Source organism: Tupaia chinensis, unplaced genomic scaffold (genome assembly GCF_000334495.1).
Source record: "Tupaia chinensis unplaced genomic scaffold, TupChi_1.0 Scaffold144982_1, whole genome shotgun sequence".
Lineage (NCBI taxonomy): Eukaryota > Metazoa > Chordata > Mammalia > Scandentia > Tupaiidae > Tupaia > Tupaia belangeri.
In genome coordinates, this window is record NW_006204841.1 from 2,734,759 (window position 1) to 2,749,979 (window position 15,221).

General features: G+C 36.6%; 1 long non-coding RNA gene across 1 annotated transcript in view; it reads left to right on the plus strand.

The window, feature by feature from the left end:
* The first annotated feature begins 6,584 nt into the window (after positions 1–6,584).
* LOC102489907 (uncharacterized) overlaps positions 6,585–15,221 on the plus strand; it is a 44,981-nt gene continuing 36,344 nt past the window's right edge. Inside the window, exon 1 of the long non-coding RNA XR_337267.1 lies at positions 6,585–6,629. This is a non-coding gene — a long non-coding RNA (uncharacterized LOC102489907). The remainder of the gene's footprint in view (positions 6,630–15,221) is intronic.

The window sequence follows — 15,221 nt, forward strand, 5'->3', positions numbered from 1 at the left end:
CAGGAATGCAATGTTCTGTCATCTTGAAGCCATGAGGGAAAGTCCTGCATTATATCCCAAGGTCTCTCTGTCCACACTGGGCACGTGCATACATATCCCATTATCAGAACTGCCTAAGACTGGGGGTAATCATGGCATAAGGACCTTGTGGGGATGCTGTATCTCTCTCTCTCTTCTTCTCTCTTTTACTCTCTCTCTCTTTCATAGTGGAAATAATAAATCCACTCTAAAAACTAGATGGAAAGAACCAACACTTGTAGGATCACTACTGACTACTAAATTATATCTCATTTAGATTTTAAATTTTTCCTTCCTGTATAGTCTATTTTTCTTTTTCAAACAAATAATTATTTTATTTAACTTTATTATTATTATTTGTTTTAATTTGTCCCGTTCGATCTGTTTCTAAGAGGGCCTACAGGAAAACATCTTAATAATTTACCCTATATAAAATTTGTAAAGAATTGGACCTGGTTAACATTAGCAAGTAAATGGAGAAAATAGGGCAACTTATATGGTGTATTAGAAAGAGAAAAAGGGATAAGAGTTGTGGAAATAATGCTTTCGTTGATCCTGGTCCATGTACTTGTACTTGGGTCTGTTTTAGTGTGAATTATCTGCAGTAACTCCTTATTTCCCTGGGCTTCCCATTTACAACTGGGTCACAAGACATGATTTCCAGAGTTCTCTCAAAATTTATCTTCTGGGACCAGATGGTGCAGTGGTAAAATACAGCACCCTGGAGGACGGACACGTGTTGTTGCAGTCTTCCAGATCTGTCTCCTGAGATCTTGCTGGGAACACAGGAGCCTGTGCTCTTATGATCTGGGGCTGACTGGAACTGGGGGTGGATCATAGGGTCAGAACTCTCTTGGGGGGCTGTCTCTCTCCCTGTCTTTTCCACTCATAGAAAAAAATAAATTAACTTAAAAAAAATGTCCTGACAATGGACTTTTTGTGGCATTTTAGGGGCGATTTACCTTCAAGAATCAAAAAGGAAGAAAGAGATCTTATCTTCCTGGTGGACCTATTTATTTTGCAATTCCAAAGTTAGAAAGCAGCAAGAAGTAGTTAAAATACCTTCTTCTTCTACTCCACAGCATCTCTTCCAGAACAGAGCATTACAGGTTCCTGTAGGTGACCAAATGCCTATTTATAATATAAAAGACACTGCAGCATGAACTTGACAACCTTTATGAAACAACAAGTAGCCGCCAAAGAGTCATTTGCTCAGGAAAATCTTGCCGTTCCGCCGTCTGTGCCTCAGCCAGTATCTTATGCTCTGGAAGTTGTCCTCATTGCTTAGAGGAATCCTTTGTGGTAAATGTGCTACAAGCTGATAAACTCAATCCCGGAGGCTTTCCTGTTTTATGTTTGATATTTCATTAGGCGGTACAGTGACCTCTTCTTTTCCTCTTTCTTTTGTTTTTATTTTGGCCTCTGATGGTGATCACAGGTCTCTCTCTTTCCATTTAAGTATAATTGAACTTGAGATCAGCTGTTTGCAGGTGCTGGTAAACTTTGCCATGGGTTGCCTGAAAACAAATTCCAACTTCGATTTGAATAGCGCCTTTCACATCAGTGCCCCAAATTGCCTCACAGTTACATCTCATCAATATTTCACAATGTGGCATCGCTGTGCAGCATATTCAATGATGCAGCCATCACCTCAAAGAATCTGGAGAAGCATGGCCAGAGGAAATCAGGTTTTCTTTTTTCCATACAGTAATGAAGATTTAATATTTTCCAAGTGTTTTACCCTTAAACCATGTTCAGGGCGGTTTAGCAGAAACATGCAAAACTGCTTTAGGGGCACCATTTATATTTTCATCAGTATATATAAATAAAATAGACAAACTATTGCTGGATATGCAAATTATGTATGCACACATGCAAATTAATATACGCAAATTAATACATACATACCACAAATATTTAAATATAGTCTATACAGCATTGTTAAAAATTAGAAATAAAATTGTATTATTTTATATGAAAAATCAATTCGTGAGAACATCCTAATTACTCCCATGTGGGAATATAATTTTTCCAAGCTAGGAAAAGGAGTTACTCTGAATTTCTTCCCATCTCCTCACAACAACCAGTACCGATCTTAATGCCTCTAGAATTCGTATTACTTCTGTCTATTTTATTGTCATATCGGTGGCTCAGGTCCGTGTTTTTCACTGGAATTAGTTCAGCACTCATGTGACTTGTTTTCTTGAATCTAGTTTTGTCCATGTCTCCTGCCTTACCCTCTAGATGTTCCTCATAGTAAGTGCAGAACGAGTTTTCTATCATAAAAATGGACATCTCTTTTCAGCTAAAAATGCCCTTCAATGATAACGTAATAGATTCAATAGATTTCCAAATGCTTCAAATCCTTAGCATGGTTCCCAAGGCCTTCTGGGAACTGACCCTGCCTACATTTTCACCCACATCTCCTTTTATTCATAAAATGAGTACCCACATTTCTCCTACACATCAAACTCTTGTAGTGTAATAGACATGTCACCTTTTCTGAAACCTCTGGACTTTGGAATGTATTGAATCTCTTTAAAAATGCATAATAATGTGCTTACTCATTCCTCTGACTCAATAGGGAAATGTATGTTGCATTCAGTCTCCAGTCCTAGATACTGAATACTGGACTTCTGATTTGACTATAATAATATGAAGCTATAATTTCCATACCGTTCATATCTTCTGTTTACTGCATACACCTAGACATAGGCTATCAAAAATTTTAATTCTTAATATTTTATAGAAACTCTGAATCTCTTTTTTGACAGCTATTGAAAGTTTAAACATTTCTTTCTAAAATAAAAGATAAGGACAATCTTCCACACACAAATTTCCTTTTAACTTCAGAAGGGTCATAAATACCTTGAATTAAATTTAGGGATTTGCGATTGACAATCAGATGATGTTTTCTCTTCTCTCGTGACCCTTGTTCTAAGGTATTCCCATGTTAGTAAAGACACTGTGGAAGAATTTGTTCATTTATGTTGGCTTGTTCTGCCTTATTGTAATTCAGAGAATTGTTGGATCTCTAGGCTGTCAAGCCCTCTAAATATTGTTATGCCAAATTCCATTTCTAATATACGAAACCATTCTATAAGGTTTATGTAACAAGCATTTCCTTCTCATTACTATTGTTATTCAATGAGAATGCAGCCAGCCACTGTAGAACTGGACTACTACTACTTTGAGAAATCTCGAGTCATGAAAAGTTATCTGCAACTCCTCACTTAAGCTCAAATATGACCAAGAGCTTGGAAGTTGTCACTCCCGTTCTTAAAATAAGAAAAACCGAAACAAACTGGAAATGGTTGACTTCTCTTAGGCACACCAGAGAACTGAGATTGTAGGGCAAACTGCCTCCCACAAATAGGGAGAGAGAAGAGTATCAGAATTATACTTGACTGCTGAACTGGAACAGAAGCTGCAGGCACTGTAGGCTAATAGGAGTATAGATGGTGCATTTGAACTTTCTAGAGGTTGACTGTAAGCTAGCATAAATGTAACAGAGGAGTCTACCTGTAATACAATGTATGGAAAAACTCACTGAACTTGGTGGGGACAAGGCACCAACCTACATAGCTGGAAGTGAGTGGAGTTCATAAAACTAAAGGCAGTGCAGCACAGTTGATACGATTGTTTCTGCCAGTGTTTATGAGAACAATTTAATAATTACATAAAGAATGGTGAGAGCTTTCCACTCTTGTTATTGGAGTAGAAAGTAAAATACAGGGATGTAGTGAAAGCTAGAGTGGTCCCTGAGAGAGTGGATTAGAATTGGAGACATCAGTGTGAACTGAAAGTTTGGCTTACTGCATATACAGATGATGACATACAGAAATATTCATAGATTTATATATACAAGTTTGTATAACTACACAAATATGTTTGTTCTTTCAGCTGATAAGCTCTAGAAGCAACGATACTGTAGCTACAATGAAGACATACAGCATCTAGAAAGAACTTGATTTCTAGTATCACTGTTCAACAAAGTGCTAGAAGGTAAGAAAATGCACGCACACACATACCCCAGTGGGTATGTCAGAGGCAGATAGGAGCTAACTGAAAGAGCACCTGGAAGCCAAAGTTGGGACAATTTGAACATCAAAATAAATAAAGCAATACTGAAATATAATCCCAAAATAAAATATCCATCGATCCATATGGATGTAAACAATTAAATTCATTTGGCACATGGTAATGATACACAATAATTGAATATAAACAATAATAATAATAATAAATTAAATAAATAAATAAACATGTGGCAGTAGAAAAAAAAATCTCCTGTGAAGAATTCCAAATAATTTATATAAATACCCAGTGACAAGGCGTTTGGACAGTATATATGGTGCCTTTCCAGAGTCCTGCTCCCTAAAACCCATAACGCCGTAGCTCATCAAGAGAATAACATTAGATAGATGCTAACTGCAGCTCCTCTGTAAAATACTTGGCCAATACACATCAAACTGTCAAGGTTATAAAAAGAAATGAGAAATATCTATGAAATTGCCATAGCCACGAAGAACTGAAGATTTCACAAATAAAATATAATGTGATTGGGCCCAGCAGGTACCAAGGTAATCAGAGTGCTGGTCTCCGACATGGGTGTCTATAGTTCAAGTCCTGGACCTGGCAGCTTGCTTTTCCTCTCTGTGCCTCTCTCTCTGGTGAAGTAAATTAAAATAACAATAATAATTAATAAAATGAAAGATAAATCAAGAATATTTATGGCACAAATATTTTTTAAGTACAATGTGATATACTGGATAGAAACTTGGGACAGATAAGGGTATTAAGGAAAAAACCTAAAGAAATCAGCGTAAAATATCAACTCATAAATAATAATGAATAGCTTCTTGTTTCTTGTGACAAATGTACTATATTAATGCAAAATGTTAAGAATGGTGGAAATGGGATGTGGGGTAGATGTGAGCTTTCTGGATAATCTTTGCCACTTTTCAATAAATCCAAAATCATTCTAAATGAAAATTGCATTTTAAAAATGATCCTCTGTGGTGGCTTCTGAGATATGGATATTATTTTCTATAATCAAGTTCACTAACACATTATTTCTTGTTAGTTAAAAATTAAATCCAAGGTAAGCAGTTTTTCTCAGTGCCTTTTCAATCTGTCAAGAGATGATCTTGGCTGAAAGACCAACGCTGTTTTTCCTTTGTTTATTGGATGATCTGCTTTTAGCAGAATTAGAATTAGATATCTGAGTAGTTGCCTACCCCTTTTTATATCCTGAATTTGTGCCAGTTTTGCGATGTTTATATTAAAAGCAATGCTGTGAATCTACATTCCCTATAATGTGAGGTTAATATATCACTTCTTCTCACAATATCACAACTATATGCTCATATACTCGATCATTTCAGGCAGTTATTTTTTCCTCTCATTTCTTTTAGGATATGGTTTCTATCTCTATTGTGTTATTTAGCAAAGGATGCTATCTATGTTAAGTCCATGTTTTTCGACCACATTTCGTTATAAAATCTCTGAAGGTATTTTGTTTTTCAGTTAGCGACCATTAGCTAACACTTCACATAACAAATGCCAATATTCAGTGGCACACGAAAATGAGCATTTACTTGTTTCTAAAACTCTGAGTTGGCTAGAGGTAGCTGATTTCGTAAGAGCTCAGTTAGGGATGCCTGGTCTCCAAGTGTCCTACCTTCTACTGCAATAAGAAAACGAGTCCAGATATGTTCTTCTTGTGTTGTCCAGAGGTGAAAAAGGGTGAGTAGAAAGAGGAAAGACTTCTTGAGTCCTAGGTTTGTAACTAATATACCATTAGTTTTACCTGTCTCCTTCTGTTGGCCAAATCAGAGCACATGACTGTTTCCAAACTAAAGAGCCAATGAAATAGTCTCCACTCACAGTAGAAGGGCACTTTTAGTTTTTCAATGGATTCGCTAAGAGAGAAAAGAGAAACTCAAGACTTGGAATATGAAAAGCAGTACTTCTTATTCACTTTTCTGACCCTTGATCCTGCAACAATGCCTGACATAGAATAAATATTCAATAAATGTCTGTGGAATGAGTAGATGAGTAAATTTTTGGCCAAGTGAATAGATACTTCACTTTTTGAAATTCTTTGATACGGAGAGATGCAACTATATCCACTTTACATTTAAAAGCTTTAGTGACTTAGAACCATCCTAACATTGTCATATTGTTCTCATGATTCCCAATCAAACAAGTCTTGGTGGCTTTTACAATCATTAAATATACGATTGTTTCTGCCAGTGTTTATGAGAACAATTTAATAATTACATAAAGAATGGTGAGAGCTTTCCACTCTTGTTATTGGAGTAGAAAGTAAAATACAGGGATGTAGTGAAAGCTAGAGTGGTCCCTGAGAGAGTGGATTAGAATTGGAGACATCAGTGTGAACTGAAAGTTTGGCTTACTGCATATACAGATGATGACATACAGAAATATTCATAGATTTATATATACAAGTTTGTATAACTACACAAATATGTTTGTTCTTTCAGCTGATAAGCTCTAGAAGCAACGATACTGTAGCTACAATGAAGACATACAGCATCTAGAAAGAACTTGATTTCTAGTATCACTGTTCAACGAAGTGCTAGAAGGTAAGAAAATGCACGCACACACATACCCCAGTGGGTATGTCAGAGGCAGATAGGAGCTAACTGAAAGAGCACCTGGAAGCCAAAGTTGGGACAATTTGAACATCAAAATAAATAAAGCAATACTGAAATATAATCCCAAAATAAAATATCCATCGATCCATATGGATGTAAACAATTAAATTCATTTGGCACATGGTAATGATACACAATAATTGAATATAAACAATAATAATAATAATAAATTAAATAAATAAATAAACATGTGGCAGTAGAAAAAAAAATCTCCTGTGAAGAATTCCAAATAATTTATATAAATACCCTGTCCTCAAGGAGTTGCTCCTCCTCCCAATTCTCTAGTCATTGAGTGTGGGCCACACATAGTGACTTTCTTCTAAGTAACACAGTATGAAAAGGGAAGGAAGTGACTTCACAGTGGAGCAACACATCATACTCTACCTCAACCAGAGTCAGGTGACCAAAGTGAACATCAACAGTGACAAGGCGTGTGGACAGTATATATGGTGCCTTTCCAGAGTCCTGCTCCCTAAAACCCATAACGCCGTAGCTCATCAAGAGAATAACATTAGATAGATGCTAACTGCAGCTCCTCTGTAAAATACTTGGCCAATACACATCAAACTGTCAAGGTTATAAAAAGAAATGAGAAATATCTATGAAATTGCCATAGCCACGAAGAACTGAAGATTTCACAAATAAAATATAATGTGATTGGGCCCAGCAGGTACCAAGGTAATCAGAGTGCTGGTCTCCGACATGGGTGTCTATAGTTCAAGTCCTGGACCTGGCAGCTTGCTTTTCCTCTCTGTGCCTCTCTCTCTGGTGAAGTAAATTAAAATAACAATAATAATTAATAAAATGAAAGATAAATCAAGAATATTTATGGCACAAATATTTTTTAAGTACAATGTGATATACTGGATAGAAACTTGGGACAGATAAGGGTATTAAGGAAAAAACCTAAAGAAATCAGCGTAAAATATCAACTCATAAATAATAATGAATAGCTTCTTGTTTCTTGTGACAAATGTACTATATTAATGCAAAATGTTAAGAATGGTGGAAATGGGATGTGGGGTAGATGTGAGCTTTCTGGATAATCTTTGCCACTTTTCAATAAATCCAAAATCATTCTAAATGAAAATTGCATTTTAAAAATGATCCTCTGTGGTGGCTTCTGAGATATGGATATTATTTTCTATAATCAAGTTCACTAACACATTATTTCTTGTTAGTTAAAAATTAAATCCAAGGTAAGCAGTTTTTCTCAGTGCCTTTTCAATCTGTCAAGAGATGATCTTGGCTGAAAGACCAACGCTGTTTTTCCTTTGTTTATTGGATGATCTGCTTTTAGCAGAATTAGAATTAGATATCTGAGTAGTTGCCTACCCCTTTTTATATCCTGAATTTGTGCCAGTTTTGCGATGTTTATATTAAAAGCAATGCTGTGAATCTACATTCCCTATAATGTGAGGTTAATATATCACTTCTTCTCACAATATCACAACTATATGCTCATATACTCGATCATTTCAGGCAGTTATTTTTTCCTCTCATTTCTTTTAGGATATGGTTTCTATCTCTATTGTGTTATTTAGCAAAGGATGCTATCTATGTTAAGTCCATGTTTTTCGACCACATTTCGTTATAAAATCTCTGAAGGTATTTTGTTTTTCAGTTAGCGACCATTAGCTAACACTTCACATAACAAATGCCAATATTCAGTGGCACACGAAAATGAGCATTTACTTGTTTCTAAAACTCTGAGTTGGCTAGAGGTAGCTGATTTCGTAAGAGCTCAGTTAGGGATGCCTGGTCTCCAAGTGTCCTACCTTCTACTGCAATAAGAAAACGAGTCCAGATATGTTCTTCTTGTGTTGTCCAGAGGTGAAAAAGGGTGAGTAGAAAGAGGAAAGACTTCTTGAGTCCTAGGTTTGTAACTAATATACCATTAGTTTTACCTGTCTCCTTCTGTTGGCCAAATCAGAGCACATGACTGTTTCCAAACTAAAGAGCCAATGAAATAGTCTCCACTCACAGTAGAAGGGCACTTTTAGTTTTTCAATGGATTCGCTAAGAGAGAAAAGAGAAACTCAAGACTTGGAATATGAAAAGCAGTACTTCTTATTCACTTTTCTGACCCTTGATCCTGCAACAATGCCTGACATAGAATAAATATTCAATAAATGTCTGTGGAATGAGTAGATGAGTAAATTTTTGGCCAAGTGAATAGATACTTCACTTTTTGAAATTCTTTGATACGGAGAGATGCAACTATATCCACTTTACATTTAAAAGCTTTAGTGACTTAGAACCATCCTAACATTGTCATATTGTTCTCATGATTCCCAATCAAACAAGTCTTGGTGGCTTTTACAATCATTAAATTTCAAGTGTTGTGCTTATGTTCTGTGTAAGAGAATATGGCTATTAATATAAAATAGTTTTATGATTTTTAAAAACAATTTCCTTTCTCAGAAAGACTGTTTTCTTAGGAGATTTTTGTGTAGCTTCTCTTCATTTCGCATGACCTCTTTTTAGGAAATCATTTCACTGTGAATAAGATGTCAATTGGCATAATCCTTATGTTGATTTCTGTTTAAGAGTTTTCTTTTTTCAATTTATTTATTTCTTATAACAGAGAGAGTGTAAGAGAGGGAGATTCTGGTGCTCCCAACAGAACTTTCACACTGTGATTTACCCTGAGCCTCAGCCAGCCCAAATCAGGGTACAGATGCAGATTTGAACTTTCTGGACAATCTTAAATGTGTACAGGGAGCCTCTGGGACATTAACCCAGGACTGTCTAATGTGGGTCTAGAAGTGTGGTGATACCACGGCACCACCATCTGTCCCCTAAGACATGTTTTCTTACATTATTCTTGTTTACTTCTTTCAAGTGTAGTGTTTGAAATGCTGTCTTAAAGATGCACTTTGAGATTTCTATAGAAAACATGTCACAGATATGCAATCAATACATAGAAATATACTGATGCCTTTCAAGGCTGACACAGATAGACTATTATTAGAGCCCATCAGGTGATTTCTAAGTAGAATCATTGTTTAGGTTTTAAAATCCAAGACTAAGGAGTAAAACAATTACACTTTTGCTGCCTGGCGTAGATACTATGTCACATTAAGTAGATATTCCCTTCAGGACAGAGGCTATCGTCCCTCCTTATTGACTGATGACTCCCCCAACACACCCCTTACAAGTGTGCACTCTGCAAGGAGCTGCCTCCCCAAATGCTCTTTCCTTGAGGGGAATCCCACAGCCAGTGATTGGTTTGGATATGAGGGTAAAAGCCCAGCCCCAGTTTCAGTTTGAGGTGATTCTGTAGGGCCATCCCAGCTCTTGAGCTTCCTGAGAGAACTTCTAAGGCCTCTGTTATAATTGATCACAGTTCAGTCTCACCCCTTTCTCAATCCTAATGCCTTCTCCCCTTCTCAGGTGCTGTTCATAGACCAGGTCTCAGTAAACCTCTAATATTGAGATCTTTATCATGGAGTTGACTTCAAGGGAACCTGAATAAGCCACAATCTGAAGTAATTTCAGCTCACTCGTAAAGACTTGGACAACTTTGTCCTCTCACTTCTCTTCCTTGTCATGTCATATGTATAATACATAATAGTGCTTGTCCTCTTGAGAGTCACTCAAATCTAAGAATTCCAAGCCTGGCATGCAAATGAGCTATAGATATTCAATACAAAATAAACAGCACAAAAGAGAATAAAAAATTATTTTCCAACTTCTACATTAAATAAAAAGATATTCTCAACAGTGTACAATTGTACACACATATATAGAATGTGAGAAAAATGAAGCACTGATACATTATAAAACAAAATATGCAAATCTATGTCTTGATCAACAGGCTTCTATAAGTCTTAAAAATAGCAATAGCAAAAACAAGTGCTATAGGGAATTTAAATTATTGACTATGATAACCAGAAACAACTTATCAATTATGAATTGTGATAATAACATTTTTAGCTATGTTTTGCTTCAGTTCAGAGTCTTATTAATAATTATAGCACTGAGGCACCCAGGGGTGTGGTGGTTATGGCATGTGGATCTCACACAGCCAACTATATTGTCTGAGTCCTGGACCCAGCAGCCTGTAAAATACCCTACGCAAGTTTCAGGAAAATGGTGGTGAGTGTGCAGGTGTGTGTCTGAGTGAGCACATGTGAGGGGACATCTACTTGCATGTGTACGTGTGGTGCAAGTGTCTGTCTGTCTGTGCAAGGAGTGGATGCTTCCAGCTCAGTGGGTGGGGAAGATTTGAATGTATGCCATCTTTTTGAAAAATTTTCAAAATCTTTCTCTAGAAGAAGCCACCAGAAGTGGGCACCATTGGGGATCCAGACTTGCTACTGCTGAAATGGGCCAAACTGCATGCCCTACTGTGGGTCCTGCAATCAGGACGAGAGATATTGACAGAAGAGGCAGCTGTTGTACCCCCATCCCACACTGTGACTATGGCGGAGACTAGCAGGTGGCAATGTGGCTCTACCACTGACTCCCAGGGACCGGGAATTGAGATATTCACTAAGCGGACAGCTATTGCTTCCCAACTGGACACCACAGTATCTATGAGCCAGAAAGAGACTAGCAAGATGAGATGGCCCACAAGCACGATTCAGGATCTGGAAACTGAGATACTCACCAGGGAGGTAGTTGTTGCTTTCTACCCTGGGCACTGCTGGAACCATGAACCTGAGAGAGTCTGAGCAGACTGGCACAGCCTTGCTGCCCGCTCCCAGGGTTCAGACACTGAGCTAATCATTGGGGAGACAGGTACTGCTGTAACATAGAGCTTGAGAGACTAATGGAGTGTGACCAGGAGCTAGGAGTGCCCAGTAGGGGTAGAAAGAGGGCTGGGGCAGTGCTGGATACACAGACTGATGGGACCATGATGCCAGAACTTGAAGCCGAGACTCACTGAAAGGAGCATTGCATGCACCCTGCCATCATCCCATTTGAGGGCTATAATCAAATCAGCCCACTTTGGCATCTCTCTGGAAAGAAAGGCTAATAAATGACTCAGGAATAAGGCCAGACTGATACAGTATAAGAAAAAGAAGGCAGAAAGCTCTAGAACACATCATTTTACTTAAAGACAAAAAGAAAAGTCAGTGACCTGAAACCCGTGAGGCTCTGAGCAGCTCTCCGCTCACATTCTATCCTGGTGAGGAAATTAGAGAAACTCTACTCTAACTCTGAGCCCCAACCAAAATATAGAGTTGACCCTTGGCTGCCTCTGGACCATTTTTCCAGGGACATATTTGGGACCAAGAGCTGTCCTTCCCCTCCACCCAGCATCACAGAACCTACCCACAAATTAGGAAACATGAGTAATCTCTCAGATGCCTAGAAATAAACAGAGACAGAAGAAATAGGAAAAAAACAAAACAAAACAAAAACAAGGAGATATCTCTCCCTAGAAGGATCATAATAACTCCTCAAAAACAATAGGTAAAGCACAGGAAATTATAAAAACAAAAAGTCAGAAAAAGAATTCAAAATATTCATAGTGACAAAACTAAATGAGGTATAAGAGAAAATAATCAATAGTTCATCAATCAACGATGAGGAAATCATACCATAACATGAGAGAGGAACTCTATAGAGATAGACATCCTAAAATATTATCAAATAGGACTTTGAAAATGAATACAATACGGGAAATTAAAATCTCTGTTGGAAGAATCACCAGCAGATTAAGCCACATGGAAAAAAGAATAGCTGATCTTAGAGATAAAACCTCCAATTTAGTCTAAGCCACCATAGCCATTAAAAATGAGGGCAATGAGAAATTGTAGTCACTGTTAAGCAGCAAAATGTCTGTATTATTGGTATTCCAGAAGACAAAGACATGGATAAAGGCATAAAAAATCTCTTTCATGAAATACTATCTGAAAACTTTATGAATTTAGAGAGAAATACAGATGACTGGGTCCAAGGAAGACAAAGAACAACAAGTAGATTGAACCTAAGAAAACTCCCTTCAATGTACATCATAACCAAATTGGCAAAAGTCAAACACAAAGACAAAATTCTAAAAATGGTGAGAGAAAAATGTTATTTACAAAGAATGCCTTATTAGACTAAATTCAGACCTCTCAACAGAAGCAATGCAGACAAAGACAGAATGTGAAGACATATTTAGAACTCTGGAAGAGAAAATTAATTCGAGAACAAAAAATAAATTCAACTAAGAATACTATATCCAGCAAGATCATCCTTCAAATGGGAAGATGTAAATTCATTCCTATATTAACAACAACAACAACAAAAAGACAAAATAATTCACTAACAGTAGAGACATAGGAACTAAAAGATACCAAAACCAAATGGGACCTGACAGACATTTATAGAAAGTTTCATCCAACAACTATTAAATACACATTTTTCTTAGAGACACATGGAGTAGTTTTACTTTTTTTTTTTTTTTTTTTTTGAGAGATTTTCACTGTAGGGCGCGTGCGCTCGCCAGACAGACAGAGAGAGACAAAGAGACAGAAAGCGAGAAATCACCCCCCAGGGGGGATGGTCACGCCGCAGTTCCTTCTCCTCCATTCTCCTCTCGGGATCTTGGGCACGCACGCACACGCGCCCGGCGTGAGTCTTAAGCCACCGGGTCCGGGACACGAACCGCGGTCGACTACATGGGAGTCCAGCGACATAGCCATTACGCTAACTGCTGGTTCCCACATGGAGTAGTTTTAAAGAATGACCACAAAGTTGTGCACAAAACATGCCTTTACAAATTGAAAAGTGTAGAAACTAAGTCTAGCATGCTTTCTAAGTGGAATTAAATTTGAAATCAACAATAGAAAGAGCCCTAGAAAATGCACAAATGAATAGAAACTAAACAATTTGCTCCTGAATGACTTGACAAATAACTGAAGAAATTAAGACTAAAAATTTAAAATTCTTAGAGACAAATAACCAAGATGTAACATTCCATAAACTGTTAGACACAGTGAAAGCAGTTCAAAGAGGGAAGTTTATAGCAATTAGTTCTCACAAGGAAAAAAATGAAACAATGGCAAATGAATAACCTAACAACTCATCTCATGGAACTGGAAGACAACAAGAAAAACATATCAAAAGTACTGGAAGAAAAGAAATAATAAGATTAGAGTAGAAACAAATAAATGTGAGAACAAAAAAGCTATACAAAAAAATCAACGAAACTAAATGCTGATTCTTTGAGAGAATAAACAAAATAGACAAATCATTAGCTTGACTAACCAGGAAGAACAGAGAAATGAACCAGATAAATGAAATTAGTAACAAAACAGGCAACATTATAATGGATAGTACAGGAATACAAAAGATCAAAAGATAATAAAAAAGAGATTTTAAAAAATAGATTATACACCATGACGAGGTGGCTTTATTTCAGGAATTCAAGGATGACTCAAAATAGGTAAATGTAATACATAACATTAATAGAAGGAAAGACAAAATCATATGATCATATAGATAGGAGCAGAAACGCATTTGGTAAAGTACAACATCCTTTCATGATTAAGACTGTCAACAAAATAACTATAGAAAGTATATTTCTCAGCACAATAAAAGTCATATAGGACAAACCCATATAGCTAGCATCACACTGAATGGGGAAAATCTCAAAATTTTCTCACAAAAAACTGCAATAATACAAATCTGTCTGCTTTCTCACCTTCTTTTTCAGCATAGTATTTGAAATTCTAGTCAATGAAATCAGACAAGAGAGGGAAGCAGAAGCATTCAAACAGAAAAGGAAGTGATATCGTCACTATTCACAGATGGCATGCTTATGTACATAGAAAATCCAAAAGACTACCCAAAAATCTTTTAAAGGTTACAAATGAAATCAGTAAAGTTGCAGAGTATATAATCAATATAAAAAACTCTATAGTGCTTTTTATACACCAACAATGAACGAATTAAGGCAGATTTAAAGAAAGCAATCCCACTCACAATAGACACACATGCATTAAAATAAAACAAAACAAAGCAAAACAAAAACCTAGGAATAAACCTAACTAAAGACGTGAAAGACTACCATAGGAAAAACTGTGAAACGCTGAAGAAAGAAATTGGATAAGATAGGGTGGGGGTGTACAAACCTCTTGTTCTTGGATTGTAAAAGTCAATGTAATTAAAATATCAATTCTATTCAAATTAATTTACAAATTCTATGCAATTCTGATAAAAAAATTATCAGTGGCATTTTTCACAGAAATAGAAAAAAGCAATCATAATTTTTTTTCTGAGATTATAAAAGACCGTAATGTCAAACAATACTGTGCAAAAAGAATAAAGTGGAAGTTATTTCACTAACCAACTTCAAAATATATGAGAGGTTATGATAACCAAAACATCATGGTACTGTACAAAAACAGTCCCTTGTACCAATCGAACAGAAAACCTAGAAACAAACCCGAAAAACTCAGCTAAGCAATTTTTGACAAGGTCATAAGACAATCCAATGGAGAGAAGAATATCTTTTTAACAAATGATACTGGAGAAAAACTGTATATACATCTGTTGACAAATGAAACCGAACCCTCTCTC